Genomic DNA, 20,708 nt, shown 5'->3' on the forward strand with positions numbered 1-20,708 from the left:
AAATGCCTAAAATCTGCTCCACCTGGAAATACATGGCGGGGATCGTTGGCTCTTGACTGTTTTCGCACACTAATGCCATATCTTCTAGGAATAGGCCAATATATATGCGGACTGTCTCTGAATCATGTGACTTTTCTTCTTTTAAGTTCTCAGAAGTTCTTCACCAGGCTCAAGGCTGTCATCTGAACTAGCCAGACATTTTAACTGAGAATCAATCACAGTCCATCCATCAATTGAAAAAATAAAGACTTCACAGCCATCTTTCCCAAAGATGGCAAACTAGAAGTAATAGTGCCACTGTATTCTGCTCTGGTCAGACCTCACCTGGAGTACTGTGTCCAGTTCTGGGCACCACAGTTCAAGAAGGACACGGACAAACTGGAACGGGTCCAGAGGAGGGCAACCAAAATGGTCAAAGGCCTGGAAACGATGCCTTATGAGGAACGGCTAAGGGAGCTGGGCATGTTTAGCCTGGAGAAGAGGAGGTTAAGGGGTGATATGATAGCCATGTTCAAATATATAAAAGGATGTCACATAGAGGAGGGAGAAAGGTTGTTTTCTGCTGCTCCAGAGAAGCGGACACGGAGCAATGGATCCAAACTACAAGAAAGAAGATTCCACCTAAACATTAGGAAGAACTTCCTGACAGTAAGAGCTGTTTGACAGTGGAATTTGCTGCCCAGGAGTGTGGTGGAGTCTCCTTCTTTGGAGGTCTTTAAGCAGAGGCTTGACAACCATATGTCAGGAGTGCTCTGATGGTGTTTCCTGCTTGGCAGGGGGTTGGACTCGATGGCCCTTGTGGTCTCTTCCAACTCTATGATTCTATGATTCTATGACGACTGCAACCTTGGTTTAAGGAGCCATTTGGCACCTAGCTTCTACATCCGAGTCTTCTAACCCTGAGTCACTGCCCTCCGCTCAAGCCCTGCAAACTGCCATCAAAACTGCCATGTGGGAAGATTTCCAAGCCTCCGCCAAACAGTCAAACAGCCCCCTACACCTACTCAAAAGGGCCAGAGGCCCTCCACATTCCCAGCTAGCAGGAACTTGGGACTTGTGTAGGTGTTGCATCTGACGCTGCAAAAGGGAGCCAGGGAGAATCTAGGCCGGCTTTGGAAATAAAAGTGACCAGGGATATACTTTCTAACCAGAAAGAACCAGCTACTTTTCCGGTTTACGGATCTCCCCTGCTAACAGAATACTCTTTCTCCATCGCAAAGGAACGGTGTGTGGCTGTTTCCAAGTCCCCCCCCCCCAAAAAAAACCCAGGCTTGCGGTCTGCGTCTTCCATCTCATCAGCCACCCTAGGCTAAGCCTTTGGGGCTACTGCAGTCCGCTACGCCAGCCAGCCCCACGGTTTCCTCAGCAAGCGAGGGTGAGGAACTTGTTGGGAGCTCATCAAAGCCAGGGGCGATGGGAGAGACAGTCCAGCACATTTTAGATGGCATGTTGTCCACTTCTACCTTAATGCACGTTTCTCGAAGAAAGAGAGACCAAAAACGCCCAATGCACATTTCTAAAATAAAAACCAAAAGCCAAGTCCACAGCTAGGGAAGTCTTCCCAAACATCAGGTCCAGGCTGCTTCTTACAGCCTGATCAACCTGCTTCCTTGGACCCCTTATAACCACAGACTGAATCCCTGGGAGAAACAGATGCATGTCGGAAGGCCTGGAGAGGCGCTTTCCGTCAGCGCAGAGAAAACTGAGCAGGGTGAAATCAGTGCAAGGCTCTTTTTCATGCATCTCTTTCGAAGACAGGCCCCTGTGGAGAATGGTTTAGGGCAGGGATCTCACTTTTGTTTCTAGGGAAGATTTCTAGCTAAGAGAGCCTTTGAAGCCCTGGAGAGTGACAACAGACACATTACCAAAGGTCTACAACTGTGCATAATGCAATCTCCTGCGTTCTTTTCTGCACCTCTCAAGTACCATTTCCCATCTCATGATGATAAACATTGCTCTGGAGGCATTAAAATCCCTCCCCTCTTCTCATTCATCCTGACGAACGACCCTTTTAGGCCAGCCAGCAATATTCACCTCGAGTGAATATCGTGAAGAGAGCCGAGAGCCAATGGGTGACCTTGGAGTCAGTCGCCATCTCTTAGCCTGACCTACCTCACAGGGTCATTGTCAGGATGAGATGGGGAGGAGGACGACAATGTCCACCGCCTTGAAACCCTCTGAAGATAAAGGCGGTATATAAATGTAATAGTAATAATAACAATAATAATAAAGCAGGTGTGAGTTGAACAACGCCGAAGAATTGATGCTTTTGAATTCTGGTGCTGGAGGAGACTCTTGAGAGTCCCATGGACTGCAAGAAGATCCAACCTCTCCATTCTGAAGGAAATCAGCCCTGAGTGCTCACTGGAAGGACAGATCCTGAAGCTGAGGCTCCAAGACTTTGGCCACCTCATGAAAAGAGAAGACTCCCTGGAGAAGACCCTGATGTTGGGAAAGATGGAGGGCACAAGGAGAAGGGGACGACGGAGGATGAGATTGGTGGGACAGTGTTCTCGAAGGTGCCAGCATGAGTTTGACCAAACTGCGGGAGGCGGTGGAAGACAGGAGCGCCTGGCATGCTCTGGTCCAGGGAGTCACGAAGAGTCGGACACGACTAAACAACAACAACAACGAGTTGAACAAGGGTCTTTCACACCCACCCTCCTATAAAGCACCTTTTAAGCAATCAAAGGTTTCTGCACACGTCCTTTCAGCTACCTTGACAACAGCCAGTGGCCACACTGGGATCTCTTTGTAGCTTCTGCCCTCCAAGTTCAAACTCAGGACATTGGTGATTCCTCCAAATATTCCTCGAGAGATCTGTAGCCTGCCTCGGTAGGCTAATTTTTAAAAGGAAATTAAAAAAGGCCAATAAAATACTAACATCCCAATGCAAGCAAACATGCTGTTTCCTCACCTGCTGCCCAAACAAATCCCTTTCTTTCAGGGATTCACATGGCAACCTTACTATTACTTCCCAGCCTAATCAATGAAATTGGGCCTCGTGTTCCCCTGCGCCACAGAGGAGCACCAAACAGCCTCAACCAGAAACCTGCTATTTAGCGTCGACAGACCCATGCTGCGTGGAGCACTCTTCCAACAGGGATGCGGCACGCACCCCCCGCTTTTGACTGAAGACCTTTCTCATTGACAACTGCGCAGTCGTTTCCAAATTTTCTCAGGTAGCATCTTACTTGTAACATCTGCATGTGCAGCTTTTAATGTGTCTTTTAATGCTTTTATAAAACCGCCCCACTTATGGGAGAACGGCATATCGGATCATAGAATCATCGAGTTGGAAGAGACCACAAGGGCCATGGAGTCCAACCCCCTGCCAAGCAGGAAACACCATCAGAGCACTCCTGACATATGGTTGTCAAGCCTCTGCTTAAAGATCTCCAAAGAAGGAGACTCCACCACACTCCTGGGCAGCAAATTCCACTGTCGAACAGCTCTCACTGTCAGGAAGTTCTTCCTAATGTTTAGGTCGAATCTTCTTTCTTGTAGTTTGGATCCATTGCTCCGTGTCCGCTTCTCTGGAGCAGCAGAAAACAACCTTTCTCCCTCCTCTATGTGACATCCTTTTATATATTTGAACATGGCTATCATATCACCCCTTAACCTCCTCTTCTCCAGGCTAAACATGCCCAGCTCCCTTAGCCGTTCCTCATAAGGCATCGTTTCATTAAACCGCAGAGTGGAAGGGACCCCGGGAGGCATCTAGTCCAACCCCCTGCAAAGGCAGGAATCTTTTGCCCCACGCGGTTGCCCCTGAGATTAAGAGTCTCTTGCTCTACCAACCGAGCCAAATAATAATAATAATGAACCTATTTAATTGATAAAGCCTCCCCCATCAGTAGTTTTGTTGTGGTTGTTCTGGAAACCTTTACAGACAAATCCCACTATTTAAAATACTCCCATAGGAACAATTTAAACTCCTATAACACAGGACCGCCGTCCGCCCCATGCACTTAAGCAAGTCCATAGGCCAAAAGTAGAAATCCGAACTCGAGGCTGCATTGGCTCGCAAGTTCCGTAGGAGCCAAACCTTCCTGCGGCTGTTGTTGTGTATATGCATATATAGGAGATAGATAGATAGACAGACAGACAGATAGATATAGACAGATAGATAGATAGATAGATAGAATGGTAGATAGATAGATAGATAGATAGAATGGTAGATAGAAAGATAGATAGATAGAATGGTAGACAGATAGATAGATAGGATGGTAGATAGATAGATAGATAGATAGATAGAATGGTAGATAGATAGAATGGTAGATAGATAGATAGATAGATAGATAGATAGATAGATAGATAGATGGTTTGGGCAGGGGGTCTGCATGACTTTCTTTAATTTTAAGTTATGATGTGTCTTATTTTGAACAGGTTGCGAGTCACCTGAAGGCCTTTGAGCAGCAAGCGACTAGCAAGTCTAAATAAAATAAAATAAAATAAAATAAAAATAATATATTAACAAATATGCTACAACTATTTGGAACTATTTTCATGCTCCCACCCCCAGTTTTTGAACCTTAAAATCACTCAAAACCCTGAAACCCATCCCCACATTCACCCCTCTAAGTATCAGAAGCTCCCCCCAAAAAACATTTGCCCCCAGTTCCCATACACCCCCCTTTAAACAGCAGCCCCCTCCTCAAATTCCCCCTCAGAAGAGTGAGGAGGGGACCAGCGCCTCAGCTGCCCCCTCTGTACCCTTCCCAGCCCCCATTGGGGAAGCTGGGAAGGCAGGCGAGCCCCGCCCGGGGCCTTGTCCTAGGCCTCAAATCCCCGGCCTTTCCTGGTCGCCGCGCCCGCGGACCCCACCTCTCCCCCCCGGGGGCAGGGCTGGCTCGAGCCCTTAGCCGCTTTCCCTTCCCTTCCCTTCCCCCTCCTTCCCTCCCTCCCTCGCTCCGCCATTGGCCGCGGCGGCGGCTGGTGGGGAGAGGAAGCGGCAGGCGGGCCGGCCATTGGCCGCCGCGGCCGCCCGTCAGCCAGCCTCACGCGGAAGGCCCAGGCAAGGCCCCGGCGCTGAGCACCTCGGGAGACGTAGTCCCCGCCTCCATTGCACCTGCAGGCCGGAGCGCGGGGGAAAGACTACAATTCCCAGGGAGCCGAGGCACTTGTCCTCCCTGGGGCTTGCAAAAGCCCCCTCCCTTAAAAAAACACACACACACATATATCCTGCCTTAAGAGTACAACGTATGCAACGCAGCACAGAATAGGGTCTTTGGCAGGAAGGAGGAGGAAAGGAGGGGGAAAGTTATTTCCAGCTTCCCCTTTGCACTTAATTGCAACCTTTCCCCCCCCCCCCAATCCAGAAACCAGCCCCTGCAGTTTCCCCAATGCAAATGCCAGCCCCATTAATATATATCACACAGAAAATGCAAATATTTCCAGGTTGCAACGTGCCCTGTACAGCTTGCATCTCGTGCAATTGCACTTGCGCCCCCCCCATGCAAAACAAACACAGCTCCCCCCCCCCACCAGCAGCAGCACCCCCCCTTGACTTCAGGCTCTCCTTTCACCTTCAAGGCTGCTTTCCCTCCCCACTCTCCTCCCACCCCACTGAACATCTCTCCCCTCCCAGAAACACACAAAACACCCCCCACCCCCCCAAAAAACCCCCCTCCCCTCCCCCAGCAACCTCCTCTCACTTAAGGCAAAGTTGTTGACCCCCCCCCTCCCCCTTTCCAAGATCCCCTGGGTGAAAGTTGCAAAGGCAAAGAGGAAGCAGGAAAAAAAAGATGACAGCGGGGAGATCTCTCTTTTTAAGGGGATCAGATCCCTTGACCAGCCCCCCCCCCCCAAAAATAAGAGAAGGATCCAGAGAGGTCTTACCTTGTTGGTCCTGAAGGTGTGGGGTGGGGGGGCCAGGAAGAGGAGGAGGAGGAAAGGGGGGGCGCCTGGAGTTTGTGGAGTCAATTCCTGAGCAGCTTCTACCCGTCCGGCCTGCCTGCCTCCCTCCTTTTTTCTCTCTTTTCCTCTCCCTCTCTCCCTCTCTCTCTCCTCTCCTCTCTGCTGTTCCTGCCCCTACTGTAACAGTAGATGCAAAGCCCCGTATGATGCCGTGAACTCCCTTCCTGGTTTGCTCTCAGGGTAGGAAAAAAAAAAGAGAGAGAGAGAGAGAGAGAGAAGCAGAAAAGGGACAGGGGTCCCTCCCTTTTCTTAAAGGTGCAGCAACTGCGCTGGGGGCGGGGGGGGGGGACTTGCTTTCTCTTTGGCAAGCTTTCCCCTTTTTTGCAAACTGACATGAGGCTTTTTTGCAAACTGGCTGGGCGAGTCCTGGTTGCTTTTTGCAAGGGAGACTTTATTATTATTATTTTTATTTTTTGCAAAGGAGGAGGAAGGAGAAGGGAGATTGCAACTGGCAAAGGCACGGGGGGGTGGGAGGGAGGGAGGAGAAAAAAAAAGAGAGAGGGGGAGCATTCAAGGCAAACCCCCCCCCCCAGCCTTGCTTGCTCGCTTGCTTGCTTGCCAAAGAGAAAGCAAGTCCCCTTTTTGCAAACTGACATGAGGCTTTTTGCAAACTGGCTGGGCGAGTCTTGGTTGCTTTTTGCAAGGAAGACTTTATTATTATTATTATTATTATTATTTTGCAAAGGAGGAGGAGGAGGAACGAGAAGGGAGATTGCAACTGGCAAAGGCACAGGGGGGTTGGGAGGGAGGAGAAAGAAAAAAAAAGAGAGGGGGGGAGCATTCAAGGCAACCCCCCCCCCCAGCCTTGCTTGCTCGCTTGCCAAAGAGAAAGCAAGTCCCCTTTTTGCAAACTGACACGAGGCTTTTTTGCAAACTGCCTGGGCGAGTCTTGGTTGCTTTTTGCAAAGGAGACTTTATTATTATTATTAATTTTTTTTGCAAAGGAGGAAGGAGAAGGGAGATTGCAACTGGCAAAGGCACAGGGGGGTTGGGAGGGAGGAGAAAAAAAAGAGAGAGGGGGAGAGCATTCAAGGCAAACCCCCCCCCCCAAGCCTTGCTTGCTCGCTTGCTGCCACGTCTCACCCTTGGCTTGCTTGCATCTTGCCAAGGGCACGCTCCGGCTGCAAGCGGGCAATGGCCGTGTGGTTTTTCCTCTGTTTTTATTTTGATTTCTTGCAGTCTGCAATTGCTGCCTTCTCCGACCCCACCCAGGCGACGGAGCGACCCTTCTCCTCCCAGCTAAGCCCATGTTATCTAACCCAACACGCGGCGGGGGGAGCGTTTGCAAAGGGGACCCTGCAATGCAATGGAAAGCAAAGCAGCCGGCCTGGAGAAGACAGGTGCGTTTCCTTATTTTAAAAGGGAGGGGGAAAATAAAATCTTTTTGGAAAGAGTTGGTGGGGAGAGTCGGGGCTTTTTATTTTATTTTTATTTTACTGCTTTGCAAATGATGTTGTTGATAATGATGCAAGCTTTAGGACCGCACAGCACGCCGGAGATGCAAGCTGGAATCTCTAGTCAGCTGCTAGGAAAGCGTTTGCAAGCCGGGGAAGTGGAAAGGGAACCCTGCAATGAAATGCAAAGCAAAGCAGCCGGCCTGGAGAAGACAGGTGCGTTTCCTTATTTTAAAAGGGAGGGGGAAAATAAAATCTTTTTGGAAAGAGTTGGTGGGGAGAGTCGGGACTTTTTATTTTATTTTTATTTTACTGCTTTGCAAATGATGTTGTTGATAATGATGCAAGCTTTAGGACCGCACAGCACGCCGGAGATGCAAGCTGGAAAGCGTTTGCAAGCCGGGGAGGTGGAAAGGGGACCCTGCAATGCAATGGAAAGCAAAGCGCAGCCAGTCTGGAGAAGACAGGTGCGTTTCCTTATTTAAAAAAGGGAGGAACAAAATAAAATCTTTTTGGAAAGAGTTGGTGGGGAGAGTCGGGGCTTTTAATTTTATTTTTATTTTACTGCTTTGCAAATGATGTTGATGATAATGATGCAAGCTTTAGGACCGCACAGCACGCCGGAGATGCAAGCTGGAAAGCGTTTGCAAGCTGGGGAAGTGGAAAGGGGACCCTGCAATGAAATGCAAAGCAAAGCAGCCGGCCTGGAGAAGACAGGTGCGTTTCCTTATTTTAAAAGGGAGGGGGAAAATAAAATCTTTTTGGAAAGAGTTGGTGGGGAGAGTCGGGACTTTTTATCTTATTTTTATTTTATTGCTTTGCAAATGATGTTGATGATAATGATGCAAGCTTTAGGACCGCACAGCACGCTGGAGATGCAAGCTGGAATCTCTAGTCAGCTCCTAGGAAAGCGTTTGCAAGCCGGGGAAGTGGAAAGGGGACCCTGCAATGAAATGCAAAGCAAAGCAGCCGGCCTGGAGAAGACAGGTGCGTTTCCTTATTTTAAAAGGGAGGGGGAAAATAAAATCTTTTTGGAAAGAGTTGGTGGGGAGAGTCGGGACTTTTTATTTTATTTTTATTTTACTGCTTTGCAAATGATGTTGTTGATAATGATGCAAGCTTTAGGACCGCACAGCACGCCGGAGATGCAAGCTGGAAAGCGTTTGCAAGCCGGGGAGGTGGAAAGGGGACCCTGCAATGCAATGGAAAGCAAAGCGCAGCCAGTCTGGAGAAGACAGGTGCGTTTCCTTATTTAAAAAAGGGAGGGAAAAAAATAAAATCTTTTTGGAAAGAGTTGGTGGGGAGAGTCGGGACTTTTTATTTTATTTTTATTTTATTGCTTTGCAAATGGTGTTGTTGATAATGATGCAAGCTTTAGGACCGCACAGCACGCCGGAGATGCAAGCTGGAATCTCTAGTCAGCTGCTAGGAAAGCGTTTGCAAGCCGGGGAAGTGGAAAGGGGACCCTGCAATGAAATGCAAAGCAAAGCAGCCGGCCTGGAGAAGACAGGTGCATTTCCTTATTTAAAAAAGGGAGGAAAAAAATAAAATCTTTTTGGAAAGAGTTGGTGGGGAGAGTCGGGACTTTTTATTTTATTTTAATTTTATTGCTTTGCAAATGATGTTGATGATAATGATGCAAGCTTTAGGACCTCACAGCACTCCGGGTCCTCGGCAGAGGGATTCCCTCCTGTTTGACTAGTGTCCAATTTGATTTCTTTTTAATTTTTTTTATTATTAACATATAAAACACATACAGTGGTACCTCAGGTTAAGTACTTAATTCGTTCCAGAGGTCCGTACTGAACCTGAAACTGTTCTTAACCTGAATCACCACTTTAGCTAATGGGGCCTCCCGCTGCTGCCGTGCCTCCAGAGCACGATTTCTGTTCTCATCCTGAAGCAAAGTTCTTAACCTGAAGCACTATTTCTGGCTTAGTGGAGTCTGTAACCTGAAGCGTATGTAACCCGAGGTACCACTGTACATATAAATTTACACAATACACGTACACAACACACTACCTTATTTTCATAACATAAAACATACCTACATCACAATATATAATACTTACCCATTCTATACATATCAACACACCTATCCCACACGAACACCCACCAACTTGACTTCCAGCCGTTCTTGTTACACTATTTTATTTTTCCAACTAGCTTCATTATTTCTTTAATCTCTTCTATCTTGACTTTACTCTCCTTTCACTCTAATCATTTTCTGGATTCACTCAATATCTATCAGAAATTCTGCTTTTCCCACATAAATTTTGACGTATTCCTTAAAGATAGACCACTCCTTATTCACTTTTTGTACCACCCTGTTAGTTCGGCAATATGGAAGTATTCCATCGTTTTATTTTTTAAAATTTTTTTATTTTTTTGGTATTCCATCATTTTAGATAACCAGTCTGTTTTAGCTGGGACGCTGCTGCTTTTCCAATTTTTGGCAATCAATAACCTTGCTGCCGTAGTTGCATACATAAATATTGGTCTGACGGTTCAAGTGTGCAATTTGATTTCACCAACAAGACGCCCATTGCTGAGCTCAGCCTTGGGTTCATGCTGCTGGTGGGCCAAGGAGCCAGGGACATTTTGCTTTATTTATTATGGTAGTGGTACAAGCTTTAGCGCGGGTGGCGCTGTGGGTTAAACCACAGAGCCTAGGACTTGCCGATCAGAAGGTTGGTGGTTCGAATCCCCTCAATGACGGGGTGAGCTCCTGTTGCTCGGTCCCTGCTCCTGCCCACCTAGCAGTTTGAAAGCACATCAAAGTGCAAGTAGATAAATAGGTACCACTCCGGCGGGAAGGTAAACGGCGTTTCCGTGCGCTGCTCTGGTTCGCCAGAAGCGGCTTAGTCCTGCTGGCCACATGACCCGGAAGCTGTACGCCGGCTCCCTCGGCCAGTAAAGCGAGATGAGTGCCGCAACCCCAGAGTAGGGCACGACTGGACCTAATGGTAAGGGGTCCCTTTACCTTTACCTATGATGGTAGTGGTGCAAGATTTAGGACCTCACAGCACGCCGGAGATGCAAGCTTAAATCCCTAGTCAGCTGTGGGATTCCCTCCTGCTCCAGTGCTTTTTAATGTAATCTTGGGCAACATCAGCCACTGGGCTGGGTATTAAGTTTAGACTGTAATCAGTCTAGGTTGTGTGTTTTTTTATTATTATAATAATAATAATAATAATAATAATAATAATAATAATGTTTTGTGTTATCTATATCATCTAAAGGCCTGTGTTGGTAGGCAGCCAGCATAAATACTGTTACTGCTAAATAAAGGGTTATAACAAAATAATCTATTATTATTACTGTTGCCAGAGGGTGACCAATGCATTTTCCCCAACAGTTTTTTTTTTTTTTTTAAAGTTTCGTGTTAAGCGCATTTTCATGTTCGGCGTATTTTTTTGGTATTGAACTATAATAAATTAATGATCGGTGAATAACAAAGGAACCGTTCATATGATTTATTTATTGCGTTTGTGTAGTGAGATGTTTTAAGGCTGAGCTATGATAGTATGAATAAAATATAGTAAAGCAGCAATAAATAGGGAAGTTTTTTTAATGTTTGATGTTTATGATGATGATGATGATTATTACTATTACAATTATTATTATTATTATATATATGTTGGAAGCCACCCAGAGTGTCTGGGGCAACAAGATATGTGGGGTACAAATAATAATAATAATAATAATAATAATAATAATAATAATAATAATAATAATATTTAAAAGCTCATAAAAACAGAGCAGATAAAATCTCATTAAGAAAAAAACCAGTTTAGACCTACTGCAAGTTGAGCCTGCAATCCTATATCAGCAATCCTATATCCAATCCTTAGGAATATGCTCTAATGTATGGGATTTCCTTCTGAATAGGATTGTGCTGTTAACAAACATTGGGCTTTACAGACACGGATTCCTGTAACCCTTTGCAGCCACGAGATGGGTCTGTATTTTCTTACGAAACACCTTCTGCGTACATGTCTCATATGGCGTACAGAATTAAACCAAAAGAACTTAAAAACGCTTAACACCACCACCACTGCACAAACATACAAATTAACATTGGATAAGTTTAAAAGCAGTATAAAATAGACACCAGTGGATGGCAGAGAGCCATTTATACAGCTGGGAAACCCTGTCAGGAAGAAAAATACAGTGGTACCTTGGTAGTTGAACAGCTTGGCTCCCAAACAAATCGGCTCCTGAATGCCGCAAACCCGGAGGTGAGTGTTCCGGTTTGCGAACGCTTTTTGGAAGCCGAACGTCTGACTCAGTTTCTGATTGGCAGCAGGAAGCTCCTGCAGCCAATTGAAAGCTGTGTCTTGGTTTTCGAACCGTCTCAGGAGGCGAACGGACTCCTGGAATGGATTAGAGTACCAAGGGACCCCTGACCATTAGGTCCAGTCATGGCCAACTCTGGGGTTGCGGCGCTCATCTCGCTTTACTGGCCGAGGGAGCCGGCGTACAGCTTCCGGGTCATGTGGCCAGCAGGACTAAGCCGCTTCTGGCAAACCAGAGCAGCGCACGGAAATGCTGTTTACCTTCCCGCTGGAGCGGTACCTATTTATCTACTTGCACTTTGACGTGCTTTCGAACTGCTAGGTTGGCAGGAGCAGGGACCAAGCACTGGGAGCTCACCCCATCACGGGGATTCGAACCACTGACCTTCTAATCAGCAAGTTCTAGGCTCTGTGGCTTAACCCACAGCGCCACCCGCGTCCCACTGTAATATTCTTCTATTCCGAACTTAAGAATGGAAAGCGTAATGCTGGTGGTCAACAAAAGAGGTTTAAAGACTGTCTCAAGGCAAATCTAAAAAACGTAGCATAAATACTAACAACTGGGAAACACTGGCCTGCGAGCGCTCCAGTTGGAGAACAGCCTTTACCAAAGGTGTCATGGGCTTTTAAGAAACTCGAACTCAGGACCAAAGGGAGGAACGTGCTAAGAGGAAGGCACGCTTGGCAAACCCTCACTGGGATCAATTCCCACCCGGAAACCAATGTCCCCACTGTGGAAGGATGTGTGGATCCAGAATTGGCCTCCACAGTCACTTACGGACTCACTGTTAAAACCGTGTTTAAGGAAGACAATCTTTTTTCTTTTTTAAAAAATATTTTTTATTAACCGGCCAATCAAATCAAATTTAATCACATCACATAAATTCCGAATTACAAAGCCGAATTTTAAATTTTGTTGGGGGGACCCATATTTCAAGATCTGAAGGGGGATTCTGATTATCTTTTAAGGAAGACAATCTTACTCGGCTACGAGGGATCGCCAAAGATGTCAACAGAGCACGAGACTCTCAATCTCAGAGTCGTGGTTTCAAGCCCCACATTAGGCAAAAGATTCCTGCATTGCAAGGGGTTAGGCTAGATGACCGCCATGGTCCCTTCCAACTCCATGAATCTGTGGGATGTGATACATAAGTAGCAGTCAAGGACAACATTCCTTGTTTTCCTAGAGTGGCCATGCGGGGAATGTTTGGTCCAGCCAGTCTAGAACTTCCTGTTTCCTCCTGGCTGGGACATACATCCTTTTGCATGTGACTAGCGGTAGGCGTGACCTTACCTGCCCAGGTAGCAAAATGGACAGGGCACGCAGCCCCCTTTCTAAAAATTTTTATTATTTTCAATGCAAAATTACAACAAAAATTCCTATATGTGATGGCTGCTGCTAGGATCTTAGTGGCGAAAAACTGGAAGGGAGATACAGACCCTACAGTGGCGGATTGGCAAATCAACTTTTGTGAATTTATCGAATTGGCCAAGATGACGGCAGCAATCAGATTACAATCTAATCAAAAACTAAGGAAAGAATGGGAATGTGTAGAGGAGTATAATGGCAAAACATTGTTCCAAAATAAACTTACTGATATGCTTAGACTGACGTTTGCAAAGTTAGGATGATATTATTATTATTATTATTATTATTATTATTATTATTATTATTATTTTATTTATACCCTGCCCATCTGGCTGGATTTCCCCAGCCACTCTGGGCGGCTTCCAACAAAATACTAAAATACAATAGTCCGTCAAACATTAAAAGCTTCCCTGAACAGGGCTGCCTTCAGATGTCTTCTAAAAGTCTGGTAGTTCTTTATCTCTTTGACATCTGACGGGAGGGTGTTCCACAGGGCGGGCGCCACCACCGAGAAGGATAAAAGTTGGAAAAGATTTTTACGGGTTTTGATGTAAACTACCGTATATTGCTTTAACACAATATTAAAAGAATATTAAATTAATTAAATAATGCCAGGCACGGGTGGAAGGAAGTCACAGGGTTGTAAAGGGGGGGACGGGGATGGTACAATGATTTATGGACATAATAATAATAATAATAATAATAATAATAATTTATTTATATCCCGCCCACCTGGCTGGGCCTCCCCAGCCACTCTGGGCGGCTTCCATAGAAACCAAAAATACAGTAAAATCACACGTTAAAAACTTCCCTGAAACATATAATTACGGAATGAAAGTAAGAAATGTTAAATGTTAAAAGATGTTCTTTTCTTTTTTTGAATGTAATTGTGTGAGAAACAAATACAAATTAACAAAATGCAAAAAACAACACCAAGCAACCATAGTTTGAAGGGTCCCCGAGGGCCATAATAATAATAATAATAATAATAATAATAATAATAATATTTTATTTATACCCTGCCCTTCCCGGTTCAAAAACCGGGCTCAGGGCGGCTAACAAATTTAAAACATTTAAAAACAGTTAATTATAAAAGCAGCATAAAATACAGTATAAAAACATGAATAACAATAAAATTCAAAAATCAATTAGATAATCCCCAGGGCTAGCTGGCTGAATTGGTCCTACTTGGGCCAGCGAGGAGGCCAGGGGAGAATCAGCTGTGGGGTCTCAGAGCGGGTAATTTCATATAAGGAGAGGTAAGAGAAGGGAAATAAAAGATCAGGCTAAATTCAAATTAAAGGCCAGGCGGAATAGCTCTGTCTTACAGGCCCGACGGAAGGAGGTTAAATCCTGCAGGGCCCTGGTCTCATGGGACAGAGCATTCCACCAGATCGGAGCCATCACTGAAAAGGCCCTGGCCCTGTTGGAGGATAGTCTGACTTCCTTAGGGCCCGGGACGTCTAAACTATGGTTATTTATGGACATTAAGGTCCTCTGCGGGGCAGACCAGGAGAGGCGGTCCCGTAAATTGTTGTTTAGTCGGTCCCGTAAATTGTTGTCGTTTAGTCGTGTCCACCTCTTCGTGACCCCCTGGACCAGAGCACGCCAGGCACTCCTGTCTTCCACTGCCTCCCACAGTTGGGTCAGACTCATGTTTGTAGCTTCGAGAACACTCCCACCATCTCGTCCTCTGTCGTCCCTTTCTCCTTGCGCCCTCCATCTTTCCCAGCATCAGGGTCTTTTCCAGGAGTCTTCTCTTCTCATGAGGTGGCCAAAGTCTTGGAGCCTCAGCTTCAGGATCTGTCCTTCCAGTGAGCACTCAGGGCTGACTTCCTTCAGATTGGAGAGGTTTGATCTTCTTGCAGTCCATGGGACTCTCAAGAGTCTCCTCCAGCACCAGAATTCAAAAGCATCCATTCTTCAGCGACCAGCCTTCTTTATGGTCCAGCTCTCACTTCCGTACATCACTACTGGGAAAACAAGAGCTTTAACTATATGGACCTTTGTCGGCAACTGAGTGGCCTTTCGGCTTTGGCCCAGCCGCTTCATCAGCTCTGAATCTACTTGTACTTGTCCTCCTCTCTTCCTCAGTAGCATGTTAGACGCCTTCCGACCTGAGGGGCTCATCTTCTAGCGTCATAACTTTTATACGTCTGTTGTCTTTGTCCATGGAGTTTTCTTGGCAGGGATAATGGAATGTGTGATGGCCTGGGAATCCGATTCAGAGGCTGAACCGGAGGAGTCCCAGCCTGCACAGGAGTCCCCGCCTCCAGGGCCGGCTGAACTGGGGCGGGGCCTTGATTCTGAAGCGCCTGCACCTGTGCCGGATCCTCAGGAGTAGGCACCAGGTGAATCCACTCTGGCTCCGGAGGCGGTTGAGGACTCAGTGCCTGCAGGTGAGTCTCCCCCTGGGCCCAGTAACCCTCCAGCCTCTCCTGAACTGCAGAGGCGAAGGGCAGAGAGGCGAAGGGAACTGGTTTCTCCCAGGAGGAGGGCTCGCCTTAAGGCCAGGAGGGGCGGGTCTCCTGGGGGCCGGGAGCACCCCTGGCCTCAGAGAAGATAAAGGCCAGTTGGCCCGGTCCCAGGTTGCGGGAGCAACGTCGTTGAAGAGCTGTTTCGGCCAGCACCCAGTCCTGTTCCTCCAGAGTTCCTGTCCTTGACCGGCTCCTCGCTTTGGACCCCGCTTCGCCCATGGAGGACTGTCTGCCGACCCTCGACTCAGGTCCTGGACCTCGCCCCACTGTAACCTCCCCCCGGGACCAGCACAGAGTGGTTTGCCGGTTCCTGCTCCAGGTGGATCACGTTTGGTCAAAATTCTCCACTATGACCTGTCCATCTTGGGTGGCCCTGCGCGGCATAGCTCATAGCTTCTCTGAGTTATTCAATCCCCTTCGCCACGGCAAGGCAGTGATCCATGAAGGGGGGGGGGTCCCGTAAATACGAGATCCCTAAGCCACAAAGGGCTTTAAAGGTCAAGACCAGCACCTTGAACCTGACCCTGCAATGCAGAAATCTTGCCTACTGTGGGGCTCGAACCGACGACCGCGAGATTAAGGGTTCTCAAGATGCGCTTTGTCTGGGATTGAACAGCCCAGTTATTTGCAGAATCTTGCATATTATTAACGATGACACTTATGTACTGCCCCTTCATCGCAAGGTCTCTGCGTGGTTTCACAAGGTCAAAGCACAAATGAAATAGCGAAAATGGAAACAAGAAGACAGTGACCCACCCAAACACATTTAAAAGGCTGTAAAGGTGATAAAGGTTGGCTTTAAGGTCACACAAGGGCAAATGGTACAAGTGTTCCCCCCCCCCCCACTTCCTGCAAATTTAGATAGTTGAACACCAGGACAGGAATGAGTTCTGCAGTCGACCAAGAGAAAAATGGGAACTTCTCTGGGCTAGCTAAGGGATGGGGGTGGACTCTTTTAAAAATAAATAAATTAAAATATAAATTTAAAACAATACCAAATGCACATTTGTATATAGAGATTTCTCTGAATCTCGAGACTTCCCACCATCCCTTTCCATGACTCTTATTGTCAACAGTTTCAACTGCATATTATTTCTTAAATCTACATTTTGTATCTGTCCGTGTCAGGGACGCGGGTGGCGCTGTGGGTTAAACCACAGAGCCTAGGACTTGCCGATCAGAAGGTCGGCGGTTCGAATCCCCGCAATGACTGGGTGAGCTCCCGTTGCTCAGTCCCTGCTCCTGCCAACCTAGCAGTTCGAAAGCACGTCAAAGTGCAAGTAGATAAATAGGTACCACTCTGGCAGGAAGCTAAATGGCGTTTCCGTGCGCTGCTGTGGTTCGCCAGAAGCGGCTTAGTCCTGCTGGCCACATGACCCGGAAGCTGTACACCGTTTCCCTTGGCCAATAAAACAAGATGAGCGCCGCAACCCCAGAGTCGGCCACGACTGGACCTAATGGTCAGGGATCCCTTTACCTTTACTATCTGTCAGTGTTATCCAAAGTGGTTTGTTACATTACAAGCGATATTAAAACCTTGCTAAGGTTTTCATCTGCTTACACTGGTCTCCTAAATAAATTATAATTCCCCCCTCCATTCTTTATTGAAGTGAGGAATTTTCCATTTGTCAAAAGAAAGGTGAATATTATAATCATCTGTGCTCATGGCTAGTCCAGGGGTCCGCAAAGTTTTTCAGCAGGGGGCCGGTCCACTGCCCCTCAGGCCTTGTGGGGGGACGGACTATATTTTGAATAAGAAAAAAAAAGAACGAATACCTGACCAATGAGGAATATGTCAGCAAATGGCTGAAAACCATGGCTAAAAAAGACACCTCTATTGGTCTGTCACCCCCCCCCCCCAACTGTATTACCTGGGTTATGAAGGCGCCCAAAAGATGTTAAAGCAAAGATTATGGGATAATACACACAGTGACTTGCGATCTCGATCACACGCAGTCTGTAGTGCGCTGGCAGTAGGAGTACAATATGGGCATGTCTTTAAGTTAACATCTTACATTAAAAACTTGACAGTACCAAACTATCGAAGGCTTTTCACCAAAGCCAGACTAAACGTCTTTCCTTCTGCAGTGTTGAGAGGGGTTCCCTACCAGGACAGACTTGGCTTGTGTGCTCAAGACATCAATTCCATAAAACATATTTTGTTGCACTGTGCAAAATATGAGCAAGCCAGGGCTGAACTGATATTACCCTTGCTGGTACCTTTCCCGGGAAAATCAGAGGCTCACTATGTCAGGTTCCTATTGGAAGACTGGACAAACGCTAGAACATTAGCAGTGGCAAAGTTTTTTATCGGTGGTTGCAAGAACAAATGATCCCTATATTCTGAACAAAATGCTTGTTTAACCTGGAGGTAGGCTGTATGAATTGTGTATTGCTTTGTAATGATTTGTTGGGTCTCTGGACCGTAGTAAAGATTGATTGAATGAATTCCTATGCTCCACAAATAACCCAGAGATGCATTTTAAATAAAAGCACACATTTTACTCATCTGATTCCCAGACCATCTGCAGGCTGGATTGAGGCGGCGATTGGGCCAAATCCGGCTTCCGGGCCTTCGTTTGCCTACCCATGGGTCTAGGTCAGCAGTTCTCAACCTGTGGGTCCCCAGGTGGTGTCGGACTACAACTCCCATCATCCCTGAGCTCCGGCCTTGCTAGCTAGGGGGGATGGGAGTTGTAGTTCAACAACATCTGGGGACCCACAGGTTGAGAAAGGCTGATGTAGGCTTACTGGACCTCATCCAGTCCATTGCCATACCTAAGCAGTGGTTCAGAACACCCCCTGATGAAGAGGAGAGGGACACTTGAGTCCACTTCTTTAGATTACCTCCCCCTGGCAAGGGTCAGGTAGATATTGAGTACCACGGGAGGTAAAATATAGTATAATCCCTTAGCATCACTGCCAAAGGGCAGGGAAGTAATCCCTTGTGGGGCATCGTTTAAGCAGAGCTTAAGAAGCCCATCTCAAAGAGGAACTGCAGTGTTAATGAATGTTAGAAAAATGTTGGAATGAAGTTATTCGGCTTTAGCAGAAATGTTATAAGGAATTAGGTACAGATAGATTGTTAATGTATTAAAGGGAAAAAAAGGAAAAAAGGTTAGAATATGTTAAGAATTACAGGACAGAAAACAGAGGAAGATGGAAAGGATTTGCTGAAACAGTTAAATTGAAGTGGAATACAAAAAGGGAGGCGTGACGAAGTCGATGAAACAAGCGAATGAAAGACAAGATATGGAAATTACTGGATGTGTTTTTAATTGTTTTTGTTTTGTTTTGTTAATTCAATGTTTTATGTAGTGTTTTTGTTTTTGTATTGTATTGTATTGTTTTGTTCAATTTTTTTTTTGTAATTTTTAAACAGTTAATAAATATTATTTTTAAAAAACAAAACAAAGAGGAACTGCGTTTATTCCAGTCAATCTTTGTCGCTAGTTTGGTTTGTGTTTGGTTCAAGTCATCCAAATGATTGGGATGTGGAAATACAAATTCGGAATGTGAAGGAGAACTACATGAAAATGATTTGCAGGTGTTATCTAACTCTGAGGAGGCTTGCTAAGACTGAATCAGATACCGTATTTTTCCATGTACAGTGGTGCCCCGCAAGACGAACGCCTCGCAAGACAAAAAAGCCGCTAGACGAAAGGGTTTTCCGTTTTGGAGGTGCTTCGCAAAACGAATTTCCTATGGGCTTGCTTCGCAAGACGAAAATGTCTTGCAAGTTTTTCCGACTTTTTCTCCCTTGCCCCCCTTTTTCTAAGCCGCTAAGACGCTTATCTGCTAAGCCGCTAAAAGCCGCTAATCTGCTAATAGTGCTAATCCGTTAAGCCGTCAATGGCCTTGCTTCGCAAGACGAAAAAAACGCTAGACGAAGAGAATCGCGGAACGGATTCTTTTCATCTTGCGAGGCACCACTGCATAAGACTAGGTTTCCCCCCTAAAAAAATAATGTTCAAAATTAGGGGACGTCTTATACACGGATAGTGTCCCCCCCCCCATTTTCTTAAATCTTGAGTCCCACAAAATAGGGGGTATCTTATACATGGGGGTGTCTTATGGACAGAAAAGGACGGCAAGTGCTGGAGATGCAAAGAGTTGGAGGGAACGTTCTTTCATGTGTGGTGAACTTGCAAAAGGAGCATCCTGCAGCCAACCGGAAGCCGCACTTTGGTTTCCGAACGTTTTGGAAGTCGAACAGACGGACTTCTGGAATGGATTCCGTTCGACTTCCAAGGAACGATTGTGCTGAGCTAGTTTGACTTATTACAGGGAAGCTTCCTTATGATCCACTCTGCCTAACTGTTCCAGGCTGATTTTTGTATGCTGGTGTTACGGCCTTAATGTTCGTTGCTATCTAAGGAAGTCAGACTATCCTCCACCAGGGCCAGGGCCTTCTCAGTGATGGCTCCGACCTGGTGGAATGCTTTGTCCCAGGAGACCAGGGCCCTGCAGGATTTAACTTCTTTCCGCAGGGACCGTAAGACAGAACTATTTCACCTGGTTTCAATTTGAACTTAGCCTGATCTCTTATTTCCCTTCCTTCCCTCCCCCTCCCCTTTTTGGTGAAGATTACCCGTTCTGGGATCCCATGGCTAATTCTCCCCTGGTCTCCTCGCTGGCCCAAGTGGGACTAATTTAGCCAGCTACTCCTGGTGACGATCTACTGTTTATTGGATGGATTTCCCCCCTAAATTGATTTTTGATTTTATTGTTATTTACGCTTTATATTGTATTTTATTTTATTTGTAGCATCAATTAAGTGTTTTAAATTTGTTGTTAGCCACCCCTGAGTCCGGTTTCCTGAACTGGGAAGGGCGGGGTATAAATAAAAAATTATTATTAACAATGGTGGGTTGTGCTTACCCATTTTTTGCTGTACTAATAGGTGATAAACTAAGAAAAACTTTGCAAAACAAAGCACAACTGAGGCCTTTGGGTGCCTCTTCCTTGAGGGACGCCTCAGCCTCTCGGATCACACACTGCGAACAAAAATCCACAGGAAACCAGGCTTCTTAATGTAAAGTGCCATTTATTTCATCTCCCCATGGTGAAAATAGTTTCTTAAAAAAAAAAAAAAAAGCACCGTCAAAACGCTCAGCACATTCTTAAACCCCCTTCCCCAAGAAACCAAAGCCGTAAAAGGAAACATAACCAAAAAAAATCTTTTTTGAACCGTAAAATGCACCCCCCCACACACACCCAGCAAAAGCCTCACTGTTCAGATATATATAAG

The 20,708-nt window shown here is 46.2% G+C and overlaps 2 protein-coding genes across 2 annotated transcripts in view; one reads left to right on the forward strand and one right to left on the reverse strand.

The window, feature by feature from the left end:
- The window catches only part of LOC309332990 (protein-lysine 6-oxidase-like), a 285,922-nt gene extending 283,480 nt beyond the window's left edge, over window positions 1–2,442 (forward strand). Inside the window, exon 8 of the mRNA XM_081846405.1 lies at window positions 1,924–2,442. The gene's annotated coding sequence lies outside the window, so the exon portion shown is untranslated. The remainder of the gene's footprint in view (window positions 1–1,923) is intronic.
- Window positions 1–6,348, reverse strand: part of ZBTB7A (zinc finger and BTB domain containing 7A) — a 75,403-nt gene extending 69,055 nt beyond the window's left edge. Inside the window, exon 1 of the mRNA XM_081846237.1 lies at window positions 5,842–6,348. The gene's annotated coding sequence lies outside the window, so the exon portion shown is untranslated. The remainder of the gene's footprint in view (window positions 1–5,841) is intronic.
- Window positions 6,349–20,708: the final 14,360 nt, after the last annotated feature.

The sequence above is a fragment of the Podarcis erhardii genome, assembly GCF_964252035.2.
Source record: "Podarcis erhardii genome assembly, chromosome: 18".
In the NCBI taxonomy this organism is placed as follows: Eukaryota; Metazoa; Chordata; class Lepidosauria; order Squamata; family Lacertidae; genus Podarcis; species Podarcis erhardii.